Source organism: Echinops telfairi, unplaced genomic scaffold (genome assembly GCF_000313985.2).
Source record: "Echinops telfairi isolate 266 unplaced genomic scaffold, ASM31398v2 ScPeMD7_7469;HRSCAF=8507_1, whole genome shotgun sequence".
Taxonomy (NCBI): Eukaryota; Metazoa; Chordata; class Mammalia; order Afrosoricida; family Tenrecidae; genus Echinops; species Echinops telfairi.
Window position 1 is genome coordinate 132,649,115 of NW_022111373.1, and position 19,696 is coordinate 132,668,810.

The 19,696-nt window shown below is 40.8% G+C and overlaps 1 protein-coding gene across 4 annotated transcripts in view; it reads left to right on the plus strand.

Annotated features, from left to right (window-relative positions):
* CDH18 (cadherin 18) overlaps nt 1–19,696 on the plus strand; it is a 653,448-nt gene that overhangs the window by 46,107 nt on the left and 587,645 nt on the right. For 3 of the 4 annotated variants that reach the window (XM_004698093.2, XM_013008043.3, XM_045285190.1), the window contains exon 1: nt 19,059–19,174. The exons of the other annotated variant lie outside the window; for it this stretch is intronic. The gene's annotated coding sequence lies outside the window, so the exon portion shown is untranslated. Of the gene's footprint in view, nt 1–19,058; nt 19,175–19,696 lie in introns of those variants that run through there. 4 annotated transcript variants of the gene reach the window in all.

Genomic DNA, 19,696 nt, shown 5'->3' on the forward strand with positions numbered 1-19,696 from the left:
CAATGGCTTTCCTCTAAAAATGTTAACTAGCACTGCCACTAGGTCTGATTCCTAACAGCATAAGCCAGAGTGCTCTTTTTAACCTTTTCGCAATTGGGATATGTTTACATTACTTGACACTGAGAGTGGCAGACATGTCGCTTCCAAACATTGCCGGAACTGAGTCTGCGCGTTTATACACGTCCACAGGCCCCGGAGGAAAGGCACTGGGCCACGGGTACACTCGTCTTCAGTAGCTAAATGGTTAACGAGGGAATTGTGTGCATGGTATTGCCTCGATCTCCCCTAAGCGCTATTTTCTTCATAACATTTCTTTTTCTATTTTCATTTTATTTCAGAGCATCGCTGGCCACAAAAAATTACCTCAGGCCGCCAGTTTGACATCTCTGTTCTAGTTCTTTAATGTTTCCCCTGCCCCCCTATCATGACCTCAATTCTACCTTACAAATCGGATTAGACCAAAACATGCACACTGCTACAGATAAGAGCCCACAATACAGGGGACAATGAGAATAGACACCAGGAGAAAGCGGAATCGATTACAATGATCAACATACAACCCCCTCCCATGGAGAGGAACAACAGAAAAGTGGGTGAAGGGTGACAGAGGACAATGCAAGATATGAAAATAATAATCTATAACATATCAAGGGTTCATGAGGGAGGGGGGGGGTCAGACAGGGAGGGGGAAAATGAGGAGCTGATATCCAGGGCTCAAGTAGATAGAAAATGCTTTGAAAATGGTGATGGCAGCACTCGTGCAAATGTGCTTGACACAATGGATGGATGTGTGGATTGTGATAAGAGATGTAAGAGCCCCCCCCCAATTATGTAATAAAAAACTAACAAACAAAAATAAAAAGAAGATTATTAATAAATCCTCACCAAAATATAAGTCTAAACAAACTCAATACATTAAAAAAATAAAATTTCTAAGCGATAATTCAAAAAAAAGAATTTAAAGCATTCGTATTACTTAACAATAATTCTACCTCCATATTCAGCAAACATTCAGACAAGAAATGATAGTGGAATATGTGGAATTATATGAAGGAGTAAAGCCAGACACTGCCCTGACTCACCCAAAGGGTCCCTGGTGGCTTGGTGGATGGTGGGCTGGGTGGCTAACCACTAACCACTAGTATCGCCGGGGGAGAGAGATGAGGTTCCCTGCTCCAAAAAGATCTCCTGTCCTGGAAACCTGCAGGGGCAGCTCTGTTCTGCTCTACAGGTTGCTAGGAGTGGGAATCTCCCGGGCCCCATGAGTATGAGTGCTGCATATACGAAAGGGCGGAACTTGAAATGAAGCCCATCGATGGTTTGTGGGTTATTAAAAAAGAAAAAAAAAACGGTATTGATAGATTGGCTTGGTGGTGATATGATTATCCTAGGCTTCATAATTGCAGCCAATGACGCCCCACATAGCTTACTCTCATAAAGGACCTCTGTTCCCTCCCATCATGCTTTGCTCTCACCCTTTTGCTACTCTTGGTATATGTTTCACAGAAGTGCCTGCGTCTCCTGTTGTCTCACTGCTCACAGTAGCTGGCTGGTTAGGTGGTGAGGACACGAGACATGTCAAGCGCTCTGTTTGGACCAGTCTAAAGGAAGTGGTCCAAGGCGAATGACAGTCCCTTTGTTCATACATGAACTGAACATGAAGCAGAGCACACATCTTGCTGAGATGACTTGTGTATTCAGGGACATTACCCAACATGTTGTAATCTCCGGTTTCCCTGTACTGTAAAATATCCCTCGTTTTAGTCACTTCCTGTCTTAGTCCAGATTATCTAAAGAATCAGAATGACTGATATAGGTCATAATAGCAAGAAGATGGAAACAATTCAAATGCTCATCAGACAAAGATGGATGAATAAACTTTGGTACATTCACACAGTAGAATATTACACACTGTTAAACAGTGTTAATGAAACTGTGGACCACCTCAAGACACAAACGGATTTGGAAAACATCATGTTGAATGATGTTCAAACACAAAATGACACATATTGTATGAGACTACTGTTATTTTAAAAAATCAGGAAAATGTTTTCATACCAAAAGAAATAGACTTTGATGTTTATTATCAGAAGGAGGGGAAGAGAGGGAAGGAAAAGCAACAGGGTAAAGCCTAGACAGATGTGAACTTGGGTGCCAGGGATGATAGCATTCTATAAGAGGCAGATGGGGGAAATGGTGTGGGGCAATAAGGCAAGCTAAGAAGTCCTGGCGGTTTTGTGATTATGTTGGGCTGCAAACTACAAGGTCTGCAGTTCAAAACTAACAATTATTCCTTGGGAGAAAGACCGGTGGCCTTTCAACTCCCATAAGTAGATACTGTTTCAGAAACACACAGTGGCAGTTCTACCCTGTCCTATAAGGTCACCACGAGTCAGCATCAATTTGATGGCAGTGCGTTTGTTTGTTTGTTTGTTTGTTGTGGCATCAGGAATTTTGGTAAATTGTTTAACCTATTGAATAAAATAATGAAATGTAAGCCCCAACCTCATTCACAATAGTGATATGTAAGCCCCAACCTCACTCACAACAACACTTCTGAAAATAACAATATATGATGTAAAGGGCCTCAACGTCAAAGTGAGCTCAAATTGATGTCTAGCACCTCCTTTTCTCCAATTGGTTTTCCTTTGATAAGAGTCTCCCCAACTATATAAATACTCTGGCTAGAATCAGACTATTGCTAAAATTCTCTCTTACTCATTAAATCATTTTTACTGTAAGTTCATCCTTACTTTATTGTACAATATTTCTTCTATTCCTCCTCTCACTTTCTTCCAAAATATAACTGATATAGCCTGCATTACTAATAGTAACATATCCAAATTATTTTGGAAACATACAAATTGACATATATAATATATATGTGTGTATATATATAAAAATTCCTTTCTTTTGGTAGCTTTGGGGAACAGTGTAAAGACTCCCTGAGATTAAATACCTTAATTGAATTCATAAAATTAAATATACTCATTGCACTATCCTGCTAAAAATAATTTACTCTCAACTCATAGATAATACATCACAAGCTCCTTAACAGGAAAGTAACTTGTCCATAACTACCTTGTCACCCCTTTCTTTCCACCATTTCATTTTTTTCTTCTACAGGTCTTCCTCTTTATATAAAATATTTAATGAAATTGTGGCTCCCCTCACACTAACTTCCATGCTTGCCATATTGTCAGTTTAAATCCTCAGTTTTCTCCAAATGTGCCTTGAATATCACCTACTGCCAGATCATAATGACCCTGTTGTATAAGTAGAACTATTCCACAGGTCTTCTGAGATGGTCAATTGTTGTGGGTACAAAGCACCTCCCTTTCGCTTGCAGAGCATCTGGTGGGCTTGAACTGCAGACCTTGTGGGTGGCAGCTCAGCACTTAACCTGCTCTGCTACCAGATCTCCTTTCCCTTGAGATACTCAAAATAAATTTTGTTAAAAAAGCAAATATGTACTTTCACTACACTCTGGGCATGCCTTTTGTAGTATAACATTGCAGTATAATGAATTTTTAAATATTTCCTCTGCTCCAATGGAAGGCTCTGAAGCAATGGACGATACCTTAACCAGCTTTGCATTCCATTAACCTGCCTTTAGGTTGAACCACATCAAACTGAAACAGACGTGATGATAGAAAGCTACGAAATTCACTTCCCATTATAACTCCGTCTAGCATTTATCTCTGGATAAGGATATACACATACCACATCACAGGATGATTAATTGTTTATACAGGTTAAAAAAAGGCAGGGGGGTTGTTGGAAGCCTAGATTCAGAGGGTGATTAACATGGTTTAAGATTCTCCAGAAATCACTGGAAAAAATGATATAAAATTTGTAAATTTATGTGAACTATTTTGGATTTTCCTCTGAAATGTTGAAATCAACAGTAAATCTGTCAGTGAGGTCTTATAAGCTAAAACCCATGTATGTGCTGCCCTCTGTATCTATAAGAGGGTTTGTTCAGAATCCTCTGTGAAACTATGATACACTCACATGCTAGGATCCCCATTTGACTGTGCTACTCAGAAGGTCTATGGAGGTGTCGAGGCATTTGTGATTTAAAACAACCGTTTTAAAAATGCCTTTCCCGTCTAGCAGGTTCTGTTTGAACATAACTCATTTTCAAACTCCACCTCCAATTGTACTCCAATTGTAGTCCTCTTTCCTTATCTCAGACAAGGAACTAGTGAAAGACCAATATCAATGTACTTGACCCTAATGAAGAATACTTTTCATATATAGCTTAGGGAATTGTGATGTTGCTTGCATTTTACTGATTTCTTGTCTTTTCGTTCTTCATGGGACCTATACCAGTGCTTTGTATATGACCATCTGTGTGGTATTTTCTGAATAAACCTATTTATAAGCACAATTATATGAATATATTTCTTAGCCTAAGAATGAGGAAAAAGTATACAAACTTTGACTGAACTCCGTTTTTTTTAGAATGCCATGTAATGGAGCATTAAAACAATTTAAGTCCATTGTATTACTCAATTAGCAATAACAGGCTAGGAGATTGGATATAGACAGAAAATTATGAGAGAGGAAAACAAGAAAATGGTCAATAAACTCTTGAGCAATCACATTAATAGATAAGGAAGCAATGACATACTCATTTCCAGCTATCAAATATGCAAATTGAAAAAATCATGTTATTACTGAGGGATAGTGAAGACCAATTAATCTCTCACTTCCTCTTCTACTGTTGGGGAGAAAGAAAGCAAAACGTCATGCATTGTGAAAACGTTCGCATATTTTACTTAGCAAATCTGCTTCCAGGAGTCTACCAAACACAATTGTCAGAGATCCAGTCTAAGATATCTTAAAATATATAATTATTGGAGCACTGATTATGATGTAAATTATTTGGAAATATTATTGATATCCAGTGATGGGGAAAGGTAAAATAAAAGGGTGTGTGTGTGTGTGTGTGTGTATGTATGTATATGTGGTAGTTATATAATTGCCAGTTTGAGCATTAAGTGTGTAGGGGTGGAGTCTAGCCTGTCAATGAGGTCATAGCCAATGAGGCTTCTGTGTGGGCATAGCCTTCCCCTTAGGATTCTGGGAATTCTGGTATTTCCTCCTTGGAGGTGGGAGACTCTCTGCTCACATGCTGGGAGACATAGCAGTTGACAAGACCCATGGACCTACCCTGATACAGCCCTGGGTGCTGGAGAAGCCATGCAGAAACCCCGGCCAGCGCTGAGATGTTTCCAATGCCACTGGATCCAAAGACCTTCTACCCACTGGCCTGTGATCTTCTACATTCAGTGTTATTGCATGTGCTTCATGAGTCTGAAGAGGACTTTATAGATTAATATTGGACAAATTGGCTAGTATTGGGCTTATGGACTTGATCTGTAGTGGGCTGGGATGTTTTCTCAATGTTCAATTGCTCTCGTATATAAACCTCTTTCTTCTTTTTTTATTTCCTTAAGAGAGTTTATTAAAATGGAGTTAAACAATGTAGTGATGTTGGATCAATGGATTAATATTGCTTTGTTTTTGCTCTGCATTCTCTAACTTTTTTAAAGCATTTTATTGGGGGCTCATACAACTCTTATCACAATCCATATATACTTCAATAGTGTAAAGCACATTTGTGCATTCATTACTCTCATCATTCTCAAAACATTTGCTCTCCACTTAAGCCCCTGGAGTCAGCTCCTCATTTTCCCCCTCCTTCCCATTCCCCGCTACCTCATGAACCCTTGATAATTTATCAATTATTATTTTGTCATATCTTACACTGTCTGACGTCTCCCTTCACCTACTTTTCTGTTGTCCTTCCCTCAGTAAACCTCTTTCTTATACACATATGTGTGTCCATGGATTTGTTTCTTTAGTCTACCCAGACTAACTCTCTCTCTCTCCATACATATATGTGTATATAATACATATGAAAGAATTTAAATGACCAACATTTGCCATATTGAAAATTAAAAATCAATAGCTATGCCTCATTTTGTTTGGAATCACATAGTATGTTCTTAGGGAATTAATAGTAGTAAATTTAAGAGTCGTTATATATGAGGAGGCTTTAAAATATCAGGGGGACTTTTACAGCGATTCGTACTATTTAAATGAGCTTCTAAGTCACTGTTCAGCTGAACTTACTTGTAAGCTGCATCACTAACTGTCTAAGCAAATTAGTGAAGGCTTTTTGCACAAAAAGCAAACATTTCAGATCAGACCATTCAACTATTTTCCCCCCTCAATCCATCAGAAAACTGAGATCATTCTTTGTCCACCAGATAAAAGTAGGTGGAAAGCAGATATATTGAGTGAAAAAATGTGGGCAAGCCCATATTTTGTTTTCTTCGTGGTAATACGGTAAATTTTTGTGTTTTTAAAGATTCTGATGTAAACTAGTGTTGTGGGTGTACTAAGATATAAACTACTCTCCTCTGCATAAAACAATGCTTACCTTAAGCCTAAATATAATTATTAAACTACTTTATAGGCTAAAACAAAAATCTCCTGGGAACATTCCATTATCTATTCTATGTTTCCAAGAATTTGAGGAAGTTCCCTCATACTACTACCCTTTGGAGAATGATTGCCAGTGCACATTATGAAGGCAAATATGAATTTGACAGTTTGGTAAGTTGGTCAATCAGATGTTCTTATTAGTTGAAAATTAATAAGATTGTGCTCATTTTTACAACACTAAGGTATCCAACCTGGTGTTAAATAGTTGCCCCTTTTTTGGTATTGCAAATATTATGGCATGTGTGAGACATATATTTCTTTGATGGTTAAGAATCTTACATTGCCTTGGAGTCACCTGAAGGTCAGTATCAATTATATCGCACTGAAAAGATAAATACATATATGGGAGGTTCTGTTCACTGAGTGCTCTCCTTAGATAGTTTTTCTTCTAAGAAAAGCTCCCACGTAAAAGAGTGTTTTTGATTTCCCTCTTTTTGCTGCAAATGGAACATAGGAAGTAAATATGATTTATTTAGCAAACACCTACCAAGGACTTTCAGTTGTGATTCAGCTAACATTTATCCAAAGACATTCCTATGCCGAGGACTGTGCTCGATCCTTGTGTGAGTGTAAAATCCTTTAAGGCAGTGGTTCTCCACCTGCCTAACATCACAGCCCTTTCATACAGCTCCTCATGTTGTGGTGACTCCAAACCATAAAACTATTTTCATTGTTCCTTCATAACTGTAATTTTGCTACTGTTATGAATCATAATGTAAGTATCTGATATGCTGGATGTATTTTCGTTGTTACAAATTGAGCATAATGAAAGCATAGTGATTAATCACAAAACCACTATGTAATTATATATGGTGAAATATTTATTTCTAATTGCAAATAAATGAAATTGTATCTTGAAGCATGGTGTAGCATGGGTTAACAGTCTTCACACCGGGTACTCCTAGGTGGGCGTATTTGCGTGTGGATTTGGCTGGCCTGGAGACAGAGGAGTGGTGTCTTGGTTCCTAAGACCATCAGAAATATGTGTTTTCTGATGGTCCTAGACGACCCCTGTGAAAGGGTCACTCGACCTCCAAAGGGGTGGCAATCTGCAGGTTTACAACCACTGCTTTAAGGTTTTCAGTAACTCTCTCACATGCAACTGCTTTGCCACTCCACTGCAGGAAGTCCCTGATCAGGACATATTTGATGTAGGACTAGCCATACATAAGATTGTCTATTTTCTATCTTTGTCCATCATATTGTTCATACTCTGTACTAATACATTGTTGGTTTGATATTTGTTATCATTCTCATGTCAACCTCTAATTCAAAGACTGGATTTAAAAGGCAATAAGTTCAAAATTTAAACATAAAAAAGAAAGTGTTCATTGGTGTTGTGGTGAGGGTGGGAGATATGGGGGGTAAGGGGATTTGGGGAGCAAACAAGAAATCTGGAAAGGGGAAGAAAGCACTAGAACTAATTGTGATTAGGTATGTACAACTCATTTTAAAAGTGATTTAACCATGCAGGTACATGATTTATGAATATTTATCATGAAAACCATTAAAAAATATTGTGAAAAATGTAGGCAATGTCATTGAACAATATGTATAAAATTGTTTAATGGGAAACTAATTCGCTGCTGGCCTCTGCTCCTTCTCCACTTCTCTTTGTCCTGCTCTTGCTGCCCCACCCTACTTGTCTGGCCTGAGGGCAGACTCCACTCTCTGCTTCCTTGACCTTGGAAAAGCAGCCCAGGGGACCTGAAGGACTTTCAGTATATGAACTATTCTAGGAAAGTGAGTTGAATTGAGTCCTCTATACTGCTCTGTGGACTAATAAACTGGCATAATCCTACTCGCTATATAAACATATCCATATATATATCCATACACACACACACACACACACACAAACACACACACACACATAATGGACCCTGATTTTGTTTCTCTAGAGAACCCTGCCTAATACAGCCATCTGTCAACTCAATTCAATTCATGGCTATCTAGTTGATTCTGACTCGTAGCAACGCAATAAGACGGTAAAACTGCCCCTCTGCATGTCTGAGATTGTAATTCTTTACGGGACTAGAAAATTTAGTCTTTCTCAAGTGGAGCAGGTGGTGTTTTCAAACTGCTGAGCATGCAGTTATCAAACCAACACAAAACCACCACTCCACCAAGGGACCATAAGGGATAGGAAGAAAATTTGAGGCCATATTATTGAACAGGAAACTAATAATACCATGTGCCATACGTTCCCAAATATTCTTAGTTCTAGATTCTGTGCTCTTAACCGCTTTGCCATATTGCTTCCAAATACAACATACTTTGTTAAAGTAAAATACTGTGATAATTTAGAAAAAAAGATTTTGGCTTCAAAAAATAGAGCGCTTATTTATACTTGCAACAACAAGATGTATTCCTGGAAGTGAAGCCTTTGTTCTGCTCCAAGAAGGACAAGTCAAGACCTGCTGGTCATGTGGAAGGTCAAGTCAAGTCCTACTGTCATACAGCAGGAAGGGAACAAGGATTATTTGTGAGCGAAGAGGATAGAGGTCATCTAGTGACTGTATTAAACTTGACAATGGAGTAAATGCACTAAAATGTCATTAACAATAATAGTGAAAAATAAAGAACCTGAAGTCCCCCTTAATCTCTTAAATTACAATATACTATAAGAAGTTAATGACGTTAGAGTGAAGTGAAAATACCCCCGCACTCATTTTGATTTGTAGAGTATTTCCTTTTGGGTTTTTACTTTCTTGGAGAATCCATTTCTGAATTGACTTATTCTGAAGTATTGCTTCTTAAGGTCTCTGAGTCATATTGCTAAGTTTTGATTATTCTATGATAGCTCCCCTATCAAATATTTCATACACTCCCACTTGTTTTTGTTTTTTAGATGTGAGTTATCACTTGAAGTTTTAATTCCTCTCTAAAATAACTTTCAACACTGTATCAAAATACATTTCTCCAACATTACTTTGATATTTAGAGTGTTAAAAAAATCCCATTATCACTGAAGGTTTGAAAACAAGTATCTCCATCTTCCCACTAGAAACCAGTTTTGAGGAAGTTATTTTTATTCTAGATATGTATGACTATGTAGCTAGTTAATGCACCAATTACCTGTACTAATTCTCCAGGTATAGCATAATAATATCCTGAGATAAGTTAATGACTGTCTTTGTTTTCTTGTGATTTTGTACAAGAAAAATACCATAAGTGGTTAGTGCTAAGGGACATGAATTTATTTGCACATAATTTTAGAGGCCAGAGGTCAGAGTCCAGAGTATCAGCACAGTTGTTGTTAGGCGCCTTCCAGTCAGTTCTGAACCATAGGCACAACAGAAGCAAGTACTGCGAGTTCCTGCACCGTGCTCACAATTGTTCCTGTGTCTGAACCCATTGTTGTCAATCCACCTTGTTTAGGGCCTTGCTCTTTTTTATTGCCCTACTTCTTCACCAAGGACTGTCCTCAGTAGAGCTACCTTCCCTTTATCTTTGAGCTCGAAAGGAAGAGTCTGGGTTCTTTCAGTTTCTGTAGCCCTGGGTCTTCATAAGCGTTTCTTGGCTTGTGGGTAGATCCTAGCTAGGTCTCCTCCACTGTATCTGTGTTCCCTGTGCATCCGACACTGCTCACATTGAGGAAGGCCCTCAACGAGATGGATTGACCCAGTGGCTGCCTAAGGGATTCAAGCTTAACAAGAGTGAAGATACCGCAGGACTGGGCAGGGTCCCTTCTGTTGTGCACGGGGTCCCCATGGGCTGGAGCCAGTTTGATGGCACCATACCAAATGACATGGGACTCAGGACCAGACTTACTCCTGTATTACAGCATTAAAAGAAATTTAAAGAAATATTAAAAGAACATCTTAGGCTCCAAACTAAGTCACATTCAGAGATACAGGGGTCCATATTTGAACAATGTTTTCTAGGGGTGGCAGCGCAACTCAAAACATACCAATGGCATGTAGAGAACACATATCAACTGCATTTTCCCAGTGTTCAGTTCAGATGATGAGTTTACTAATATGATAAAGACTAAGGCGGTCCCAGCATTTTCTTCTCTTGTGGCTTTTACCGTATTGTACATTTGGTTTAAAAGTCTCTCCTTTATAAAATTCAAGAAATTACTTGATTTTCAAGTTAGGGAAACATCTGCTTGCCTCTAATCTTACTGATCTCAGTATTTTCACCAAGTTCTCCTGTGCTATTGGCAGTATTTCAGTTTTGCTTTATTTTATAATCCTGGAAAGTATTTTATGTGGCCTATTTTCCTAAATATTCAATTCAATCCGTCGCTTAATAAATTTTCATGTATCATGGAATGTAGGGCTTTTCTATAATTTATAATGCAACAAGTATCTCTTTTAAATAAATTTATAATATAGCAAGTATCTATTTAAAGTAAGTGAAATGTATGAAAATTAAAAGTCAAGAGTTTATTATTTTATCAATTATTCATGTTATCCCATTAAATCCAAACATGCTTATTAGGTCTTTGATGATTTTTATATAGTAAACAATACTATTAAAAGGTACTTTCATTGATTTAATTATTATTGCAAGAAAGACACTTATTTTTTTTTAAATTAATTGCACATGAAGTTATCTCTGATTTATTTTCATAGGGTTTTCTTTTTTCCCACATCAATATATTTCGAGTGTTCTGCAGTTCTCAATATGAAGTGTGATAACAGAATGATTGAAGCCTAACTTTCACAGATCATCTCTAATTACAACTATCCCAGATATTATTTTTATCAATATAAGCTTTCTTTGTTTTTTTTAATAAAATTATATAAACTACTTTATGTGTTTACTTAAATAGGAAGCAATGACAACTACACAATAGATGCTATAAGTCTTCATACTGTTACCAACTGTCATCTTAACATAATAATCAGAACACTTACGTAACGGTTTTATTATATTTTTATAATAATCACCCCAATTTTTTTTTCTTTTAACAAAAACGACCAAGACACTATTGTGTGAAACTGACTCTTCTGAATGACGACAGAGGGTATCGCTCAACAACTGCCTTTGAATTCTTTCCTTTTTATGTGTGACAATATTGCATGACCTCACACAAGGACTGGTTTTGTTGGGTTTTCCGCCTGGAGTGAAATTGAGCTCGAGATCACAGCTAGAGACAATCCCCGCGTCCGTCTCTCAGAGAACGATCCTCGTGGAGCATTACAGTTTTATCTTTCCAGTTTCTTTAGTCTGCCTACCATCAATCGTCCCTTGACTGCTTCTCTGTCACGAGCTAAAACGATTCTTATGACTCTCTCACGGTAGCCGAAGTGGGGGCTCAGTATCAAAAACATCCATGCTTTCTGTTTTAGAGATTAGCCCTGTAATACATCCTGCTGACTGATACGTTGTCTGCTTTTTTGAAGTCATCTTGGACAAACGCAGAAAATAAGCACCTGCCTACCACCGGCTGGCCCTGAGCAGCAGAGTCGGCCGTGGTTCCCTCCCTCCCTTCTCTTAACCGAGAATGCAGGAGGTGCTCAGTGGCTGACAGGTTTGCTGTGGGCCTGGTTTCAGGGGAGCAGCTCTTGGGAACCCTGTAACCGCAGGGAAGCAAACCGTCCCTCAGTGAATGGGCTCTTTTTCTAGAAACACACGGCATTGTTCGGTGAAACGGCCAGGCCCCTCGACATGGCATCCCACTCAGGACTAAGTGCCTGTTGATTTCCCTTATGCCTGTCCACTGGCTGTGGTGATTCGGGTCTTATCCTGGGAAAACCCCCGAGGAAGCTTATCAAAACCGGCTTTCTTTTCGAGTGTGTTCTTCGGCTGGCTCGTTGCTGGTGCCTCCGCAAACGCTTCAGTAGCAGGCTGGAAAACAAACATTTTATCTCATTCAACTGGAGGCAGCAATATAAACAGAGACCGGCTTTTCTAGAGAAAGCTATACTTGAACATTTTAAATTGGATGACGTGACCTCTTGCAGGACAAACCCCGCTCCGCCCCCTTTCAGAGGACAGGGCTGTCCCTGTGTCTTTTGGGCTCAGAGCCTCCTCAGCACAGGCAGGACCAAAGTGGATCCTTTTCACCATCTCCTGCAAGAACCCTATGTCTGGGCCTTGAGGAGGAACATTTCACAGTAATAGGAGACTGCATAAGGAACAAAATATAATGATGACATTTCCTTTCCGTGCTGTTGTTTCTGCTACACTTTACTCAGAGGATTTGGATCTTGGTGATTTCCGTTTTCTAATTGACTTCTAACATCTTTCTTAGGAGCAACTAAGCAGGAACTATGCTGTTCATTTCCAATGAGAAATAATCCAATTTCAGTGCTTCCAGCATGGTTTCTGTTGCTTTGTTTAATCATGTTGCTTCTGTTAGATCTACACAGTCAGTTTGACTCACGGTGTCCCCATTTACAACAGAATGCACCAATGACAAGTGGGGCACCATCCTCACAGACACAATGATGTTTGAGCCAATTGCTCCAGCCACTATGAGAATTCATTTGATGACCAACCTTCTCCTTTTCCCTCTGTCACTTGCTGAAGCACACTCTTTTCTTTAGGGATTAGTCCTCCTGATAACATGGCCAAAGTATGTGAGAGAAAATTTTGCCATCCTGTCTTCTTAAGAGGATTTGTACTGTACGAATCTTCCAAGACACGCTTTGTTCTCCTTGCTGTGGTTATTAGGCATCATTGAGTCTGTTACCACCCCTTAACAAGCCCATGTGCAACAGAAGGAAACACTGCCTGCTCTTGTTCCATTCTCACAATTGTCCCTACATTTGAACCCATTGTTGCAGCCTGTGTTAGTCTGGGTAGACTAGAGAAACAAATCCATAAACATTCATATGGCTATAGGAAAGAGCTTTATATACAAGAGCAATTAAATATTAAGAAAACATCCCAGCCCAGTCCAGATCAAGTCCGTAAGTCCGATATCAGTCTATATGTCCGTAAGTCCGATATCAGTCTATATGTCTGATATCAATATATAAAGTCCTCTTCAGAGTCTTGAAACACCTGAAATGATGCCAAATGCAGGAAGATCAAAGGCCAGTAGTTGGGAAGTCTTGTGGATCCAGTGGCAGTGTAAGCATCTCAGCACTGGCAGGGGTCTCCACGTGGCTTCTCCAGCTCAGGGCACTAGCATAGTTCCATGTGTCTTGCCAGGAGAGCATCTCCAAGGGAGTGAACTGAGAAAGAGAAGTGTCTCCCTCCTCCAAGAAGGAAATACAGGGATTCCCAAAATCCTCAGGGAAAGGCCATGCCCACGCAGAGGCCGCATTGGCTATAACCTGATTGATAGACTAGCCTCCACTACATTCATTCTTAATCCTCTCAAGTTCCAAATTGATACCAGATTCTGTAACAGCCCCACAGCCCCTGTGTCAATCCATCTTTAGGAAGCATGATGCCCTTTTCCAGGGACTGATCTCTGCTGACAACAAACCCAAAATGTGTGAGACGAAGTCTACCCATCCTTACCTCTAAGGAGCATTCTGGTTGTACTTTTTCAAAGACAGATCTGTTCATTCTTTTGGAAGTCCGTGGCAATTTCAATATTCCTTGCCAGCACTGTAATTCAAATGTGTTTATTCTTCTGACAGTGCCTGCTATGTTCAGTAGTTTTTCACCAGCACCATCATTCAAATGTATAACTTCTTCCGTTTTCTTGAATTATTATTCAACATTCGCATGTATATAAAGCTAAGGAAAATCTTTTGGCTAAAGCCAGGTGCATCTTAATCCTCAAAATATCTTCTTGGATTTTTAACTCTTCAAATAGGTTTTTTGCCAACAGATCCCCTGCCCCCACATCTGCCCACCCCTGCAGTACTATGTGGTTTGGTTTCTCAACTGTGATTATGGATCCAAGTAAAGTGAATTTTTTGACAACTTCAGACGTTTCTCTCCTTATCATGGTGTTCTTTGTAGGTCCAGTTAGAGGATTCCTTAAATAAAGGGGTAATTCATAATGAAACCATAATCTTTGATATCCATCAGTATGCACTTCATCAGTAAAGGCTTCTTTGCTTTTAGCAACTAAGCTTGTGTCATATACATAACATGGGTTCTTAATGAATCTTCTCCCAATTTTGTAGCTGCTTTCTTTTATTATAGTCTAGTTTCTTAAATCATTTACCCAGAATCCAGATTGAAGAGGATGTGGAAAGGACACAACCCTGATAAACACTTTTCATGCTATCAAACCACATAGCACTCTCTTGTTCTGTTGAAACAACGGCCTCGTGCTCGGCGCACAGCTTCCTCTCAAGCACAGTAAAGCACTCTGGAATCCCATTCTTGGTAATGTTATACATAGTCTGTTAAGGTCTACCCATTATGGCCTTTCCATAATGAATAAAACACAACTTTTTGCATTCTGTTTTCAGATCAGAACCTTGATATCAGGAACGAACCTTTCATTTATGTTCTCTTTTTAATCCAGCTTTAATTTCTGCCTGTTCCTTGTCAATTAGTGCTACAACTGGTTTTTGAACTCTCTTCAACACATTTTTGCTCGCACATGGTATTAATGATATTATTTGGTATTTCCTCAGTCTGTCGGGTGATCTTTTTTTGGAATGGGCACACATATGGATCACTTCTATTCAGTCAAATAGAAAGTCCTCTCACTTTTTTTATGTGTATGTGAGTGAGCAGTTTAAGCATTGCATCCATTTGTGGAAACATCTCAACTAGTATGTTGTTCATACGGGGAGGTTTGTATCTACCCAATATCTTCAGTGAAACTTATTTCAGAATCATCAGTTCTTGATTTTATACTACCTCCTTTGATAGCTGAGAGTGGGCTAAATATTTTTGGTACAGTGACTGTGTTATTTCCATCATCTTTTGACACTTCTGGCATCATTCAAGATTTTGTTCATAAAGTACTTCATACTACAATCAAAGCTTAAATATATTCTTCAGTTCTTTCAGCTTCAGAAATTCTGAGCATTTTCTTTCTGTGTTAGTCTGGGTTGGCTAGAGAAACAAATCCATAGTCGCTCATATGTGTATAAGAAACAGGTTTATATAAAAGAGCAATTGAAAATTGAGAAAACATCCGAGCCTAATCCAGATCAAGTCCATAAATCCAATATGAGACCATATGTCAGACACCAATCTATGAAGCCCTCTTAAGATTCACGAAACACATACAATGACACCGAATGCTGGAAGATCACAGGCCAGTGGGTTGGGAGTCTTCTGGATCCAGTGGTGTTGCAAGCATCTCAGCACGGACAAGGGTCACTTCATGGCTTCTTTGGCTCAGGGCACTAACACAGTTTCATGTGTCTTGTGAGCTACAAAGTCTCGCAGGGAGTGAGTAGTGAGAGACTTTGCTGCCTCCAAGGAGGAAATCCAGACTTCCCAGAATTCTCTGGAAAAGGCCAGGCCCACCCAGAGACCTCATTGGTTATAATCTGATTGACAGACTAGACTCCACCCCTTTACTCTTAATCCACGAATTGACAAATGATTATATAACTACCACACTTTCCATTTTTTCCCCCCCTGAATCCAAGTTTTTGTATGTTTCACTATAATACTCTACTCTGAGCTATGCTTTGAAATCTGCTGAGCCCTTTCATTTAATCATTTCTTCCTTTCACTTTCCCTCCCTCCTCTGCATTCTTGAGCAAGTTTCTGATTCTATTATGACATTCATATTTTCTTCATTGCTAATACTTTTGATGATGTTTTGTTTCTTCTCAGGGTCATATGATTTCCTTGATGTCATTGCACAAATCGCATTGTCTTTGGTAGCGTTCAGTGCGCCAATTCTCTTCTTCACATGGTCTCTAAAGGAAAGTAGTATATACTCAAGGTCATATTTTGGCTTTCATATACTTGCTTTAATTTTCTTCAGTGAACTTTCCTATGAGGAATTAATGGTATGGCCTGCAGTTGGCCTCCGGTCATGTTCTAACTGACAATATTGACTTTATTTCTATTGTTTTGCTCTACAAATACAGTCTATTTTATTTCTGTGTATTTCAAATAACAGGGTGATGCTCATGGGCATGATCACTATGTTGTTGAAAAAAGCTATGTACAATGAGCAGAAAATCATTGGTCTTGTTTCTAGCAGGCAATCTTCCACATTATTTCTACCAACAAGATCATATTTTTCAATTCTTCTTCTTCTTTTTTGTTTCTAACGTTGCATGCAAATCACCAGGATTCATCAATGTATTTTCATTGCATGTTTGATCAATTTCAGACTTGAGAAGTTGGGGAAAAACCTTCAGTTCCTTCATCATTGGTATAAGGGATTGGTGCATAAATTTGAGTAACAGTTGAGTTCAGCGATCTTCCTTGTAGGTTTAAGAATATCCTTCTAACAGTGAGAATATTGTACTTCACGTTAGATTTTGAAATATGGTGTTTTACAAGGAGTGTGACAGTATTCTTCTTTTTGTTATTCCGGACGTAGTAGAACATACGTTTGTGCCATTCACCATGGCCCAAATCAGTCCAGCGCAACTCACTCATTTCTGACATATTAATCCTTCTATGCTTCATTTAATTTTAAACACTTTCAATTTTCCTAGGTTCATACATCTTACATTACACATTCCAATTTTTCATAGATTTTGTCCCGTTAGCAACAGAAGGTCCCCAAAGCTTGCTGCATCCATGTGCTTAGGCTCTCTCCTTTGAGGGGATAACACTTCCCAGTCACATTTTCAGTGCCTGCCCCAATCTGAGACACCCATTTTCAGCTGCCCTCCATAAAGTGTGGGCTGGATAGCTTTTGCTGTTATTGCCATTGTTTCCTAGAAGTAGATTTCCAGTCCCTCCATCCTAATCTGTCTGAGTTTGGAAGCTGTCTACTAGGGATGACTCTGCTAGTAGGATGAAACCCAGTGGCATCTCTTCTAGCAAGTCAGCAACACACATGCCACCACAGGGCAGCAGATTGACACCTGAGTAGTGAGGTTTAATCCGAAAATCCAAAATCACTGAAGTCAAGTGATAGCGTTCTACATTGCCACCCATGCAACGATAGTCAAACTTAACTTTCAGTGAGACCTTTCACACTCCCTTGAAATATCATTTAGCTGATTTTTTCAGCCTCTTTTGACCTTTATCATAAGAGATGGGAAAAAAAAAACCCGAGAATGATTAAAATTAAACTAGCCTTTATTAAAAGCTTATCATGGAATAGGCACCATTATGGAGATTGACATTTAATCCACACAGAGATCCTCAGAAGTGTGGCTTACCATCTAGATTTTCTAGAGATGTTTTCTGGGACACAGAGACAGGTGCAGGCATGCAGGGAAAGTCAGCAACAGTGTATGAACCTGTCTTCCGGAATGTTAGAGGTCCTGGTCCTTCGATCCCATCACCTCCTTCATCTGCAGACTTCGTGCTTCCTTTGAGCCTTTCAGTCTAAGCTGTTGAAGTTTTCTCCGCTCACCTGAGTAAGTCAGGTTGTCCTTGGGAGTGGTAGCGGTGGCAGAGGGTCTGGTATTAACTCTGAATATATCTGCCACGGGATGTTTGCAACAGTCATTCCATTTAGACAAACTCCGACACTCCTTGACTGCACTGCTTTAGATGGGGGTTCTTGATGGCCTCAATCAGCCAGTGCTGAGGACTTGGCCTTGGGAGAAAAATGCAGAAGTTCTGTGAAGTGGTTCATGACAATTTTGCATGCCACCAATCTGGCCATAAGTCCCTCTTACCAAAAGCTGAGTGCATAACAACAATGTTTTAATTTCTTCTGGAGTAATAAGTCTGTCTCTGTCTCTGTCTCTCTCCCTCTGTGTGTGTGTGTGTGTGTGTGTGTGTGTGTGTGTTCCAGTGTGTGTGGTGCTAGCAAAGGGAGTTGGAAAGGCACTGCAGTTCCTATTCATCTTTACAAACAGAATACCGACCTCCTAAGGGGAGGTAAACCGCCCTGGCTTTGAGTACTTTGGGGTAAGTCCTTAGAGGGCGTTACTCAAGCCAAATTTCAGGGCCGCCACCGGACTCCGGATCACTGATAAATGAGCCAGCATTTGAATGTTTAGCCGGCTGTGACGACTTTGCATGGAAATATGAAAATTTATTACCAGTTTGCCACATCAGTGCCTGCCCTGCCTGCTTCTTGTGGCACCCTCCTGTGGAATCCTCCCACTCCATCTGACAGTCAAACCCCTTCTCCTTCCCAGGCTTCCCCTCCCCCGCAGAGATTTGATGGTCCAAACTGTCACAGGAGTCCTAGCTGTCCTTTTTCAAGAGCTATGGCCCTCCAGATGATGCTGATGCCTTTGGACTGGGGCTGGATGCGCGAGTGGGTCTCTGTGTGTGTCCTCTTATTAATTAGGGAGCTCTGCCCATGACCTTGTTGGGAGGGCTACCGGGTGGCCATTCCCCGGGATTGTAGCTTGTATGCAGCTCCCAAAGTGCGTGAGCTGGGGAGGGGTTGGGGGTGGCGGCAGAAGGCGAAGGAAGCGGACGGGAGAAGCAGGAGAGGAGGAAGGAGGAGAGAAGGCGAGCGGAGTCTCAGGCAGACAGGCTGAGCCAGCCAATCAGCGGCGGGCTGGAGCTGCAGAAGACGTCGCCTCGGAGCCTGGGGCCGGTGGTGCGCGGAGCCCGGAGTCTGGGGCTCTTGGAGAACCGCGAGCAGCGGTGCCCAGGCGCTGGCAAAGTCCCCTCCTGGCTCCTGAAACGTGAAGTTCCTTTTCCACCACTTAAGGGAAAGTCAGCCAAGGTAAGACTCGAATCCTTGACACTCCATAGCCACCGGAATCTGGGTGCTGCCAGGGGGCTGCTTGCCAGGTGCTGAGGCACCCCCGCGTGCGATCAGGGGCGGCATCCTTCTCTGGGGTGGATGATGCCCGGGCTGCCGGGAGAACGGGAAAGTTGGATGCAGGTGCTGGAAAGCCCGTGGCTGCCGGGCGTCTGCGATTGCTTCTCGGGAAGACTGCCCGGGAACCTCTGGAATGCCGATCTCCGGGATCGTGCCTGGTGCCCTTGGATGTGCCTGGCCGGCGCCCGAAGAAGTTGGCAGGGGACTCCGCGGGCACGTTTGCACCGACCCGTGTGCTGTCTGAGGAAGGGGAGCCGAGCTGGGTCAGAGTCCCCGCGGGGACCGGGCGGCGGGGACCTCCAGCGCGCCTCTTGGAGGATCATCTTTCCAGGGTCGTCTCCCAGAACCGGAGAGCCAGGCTGGAAAACTGCAGCAGAGCTGGGCTGCTTTGCGCCTCTCCGTCTCCCTTCTCCCCTCCCCTCC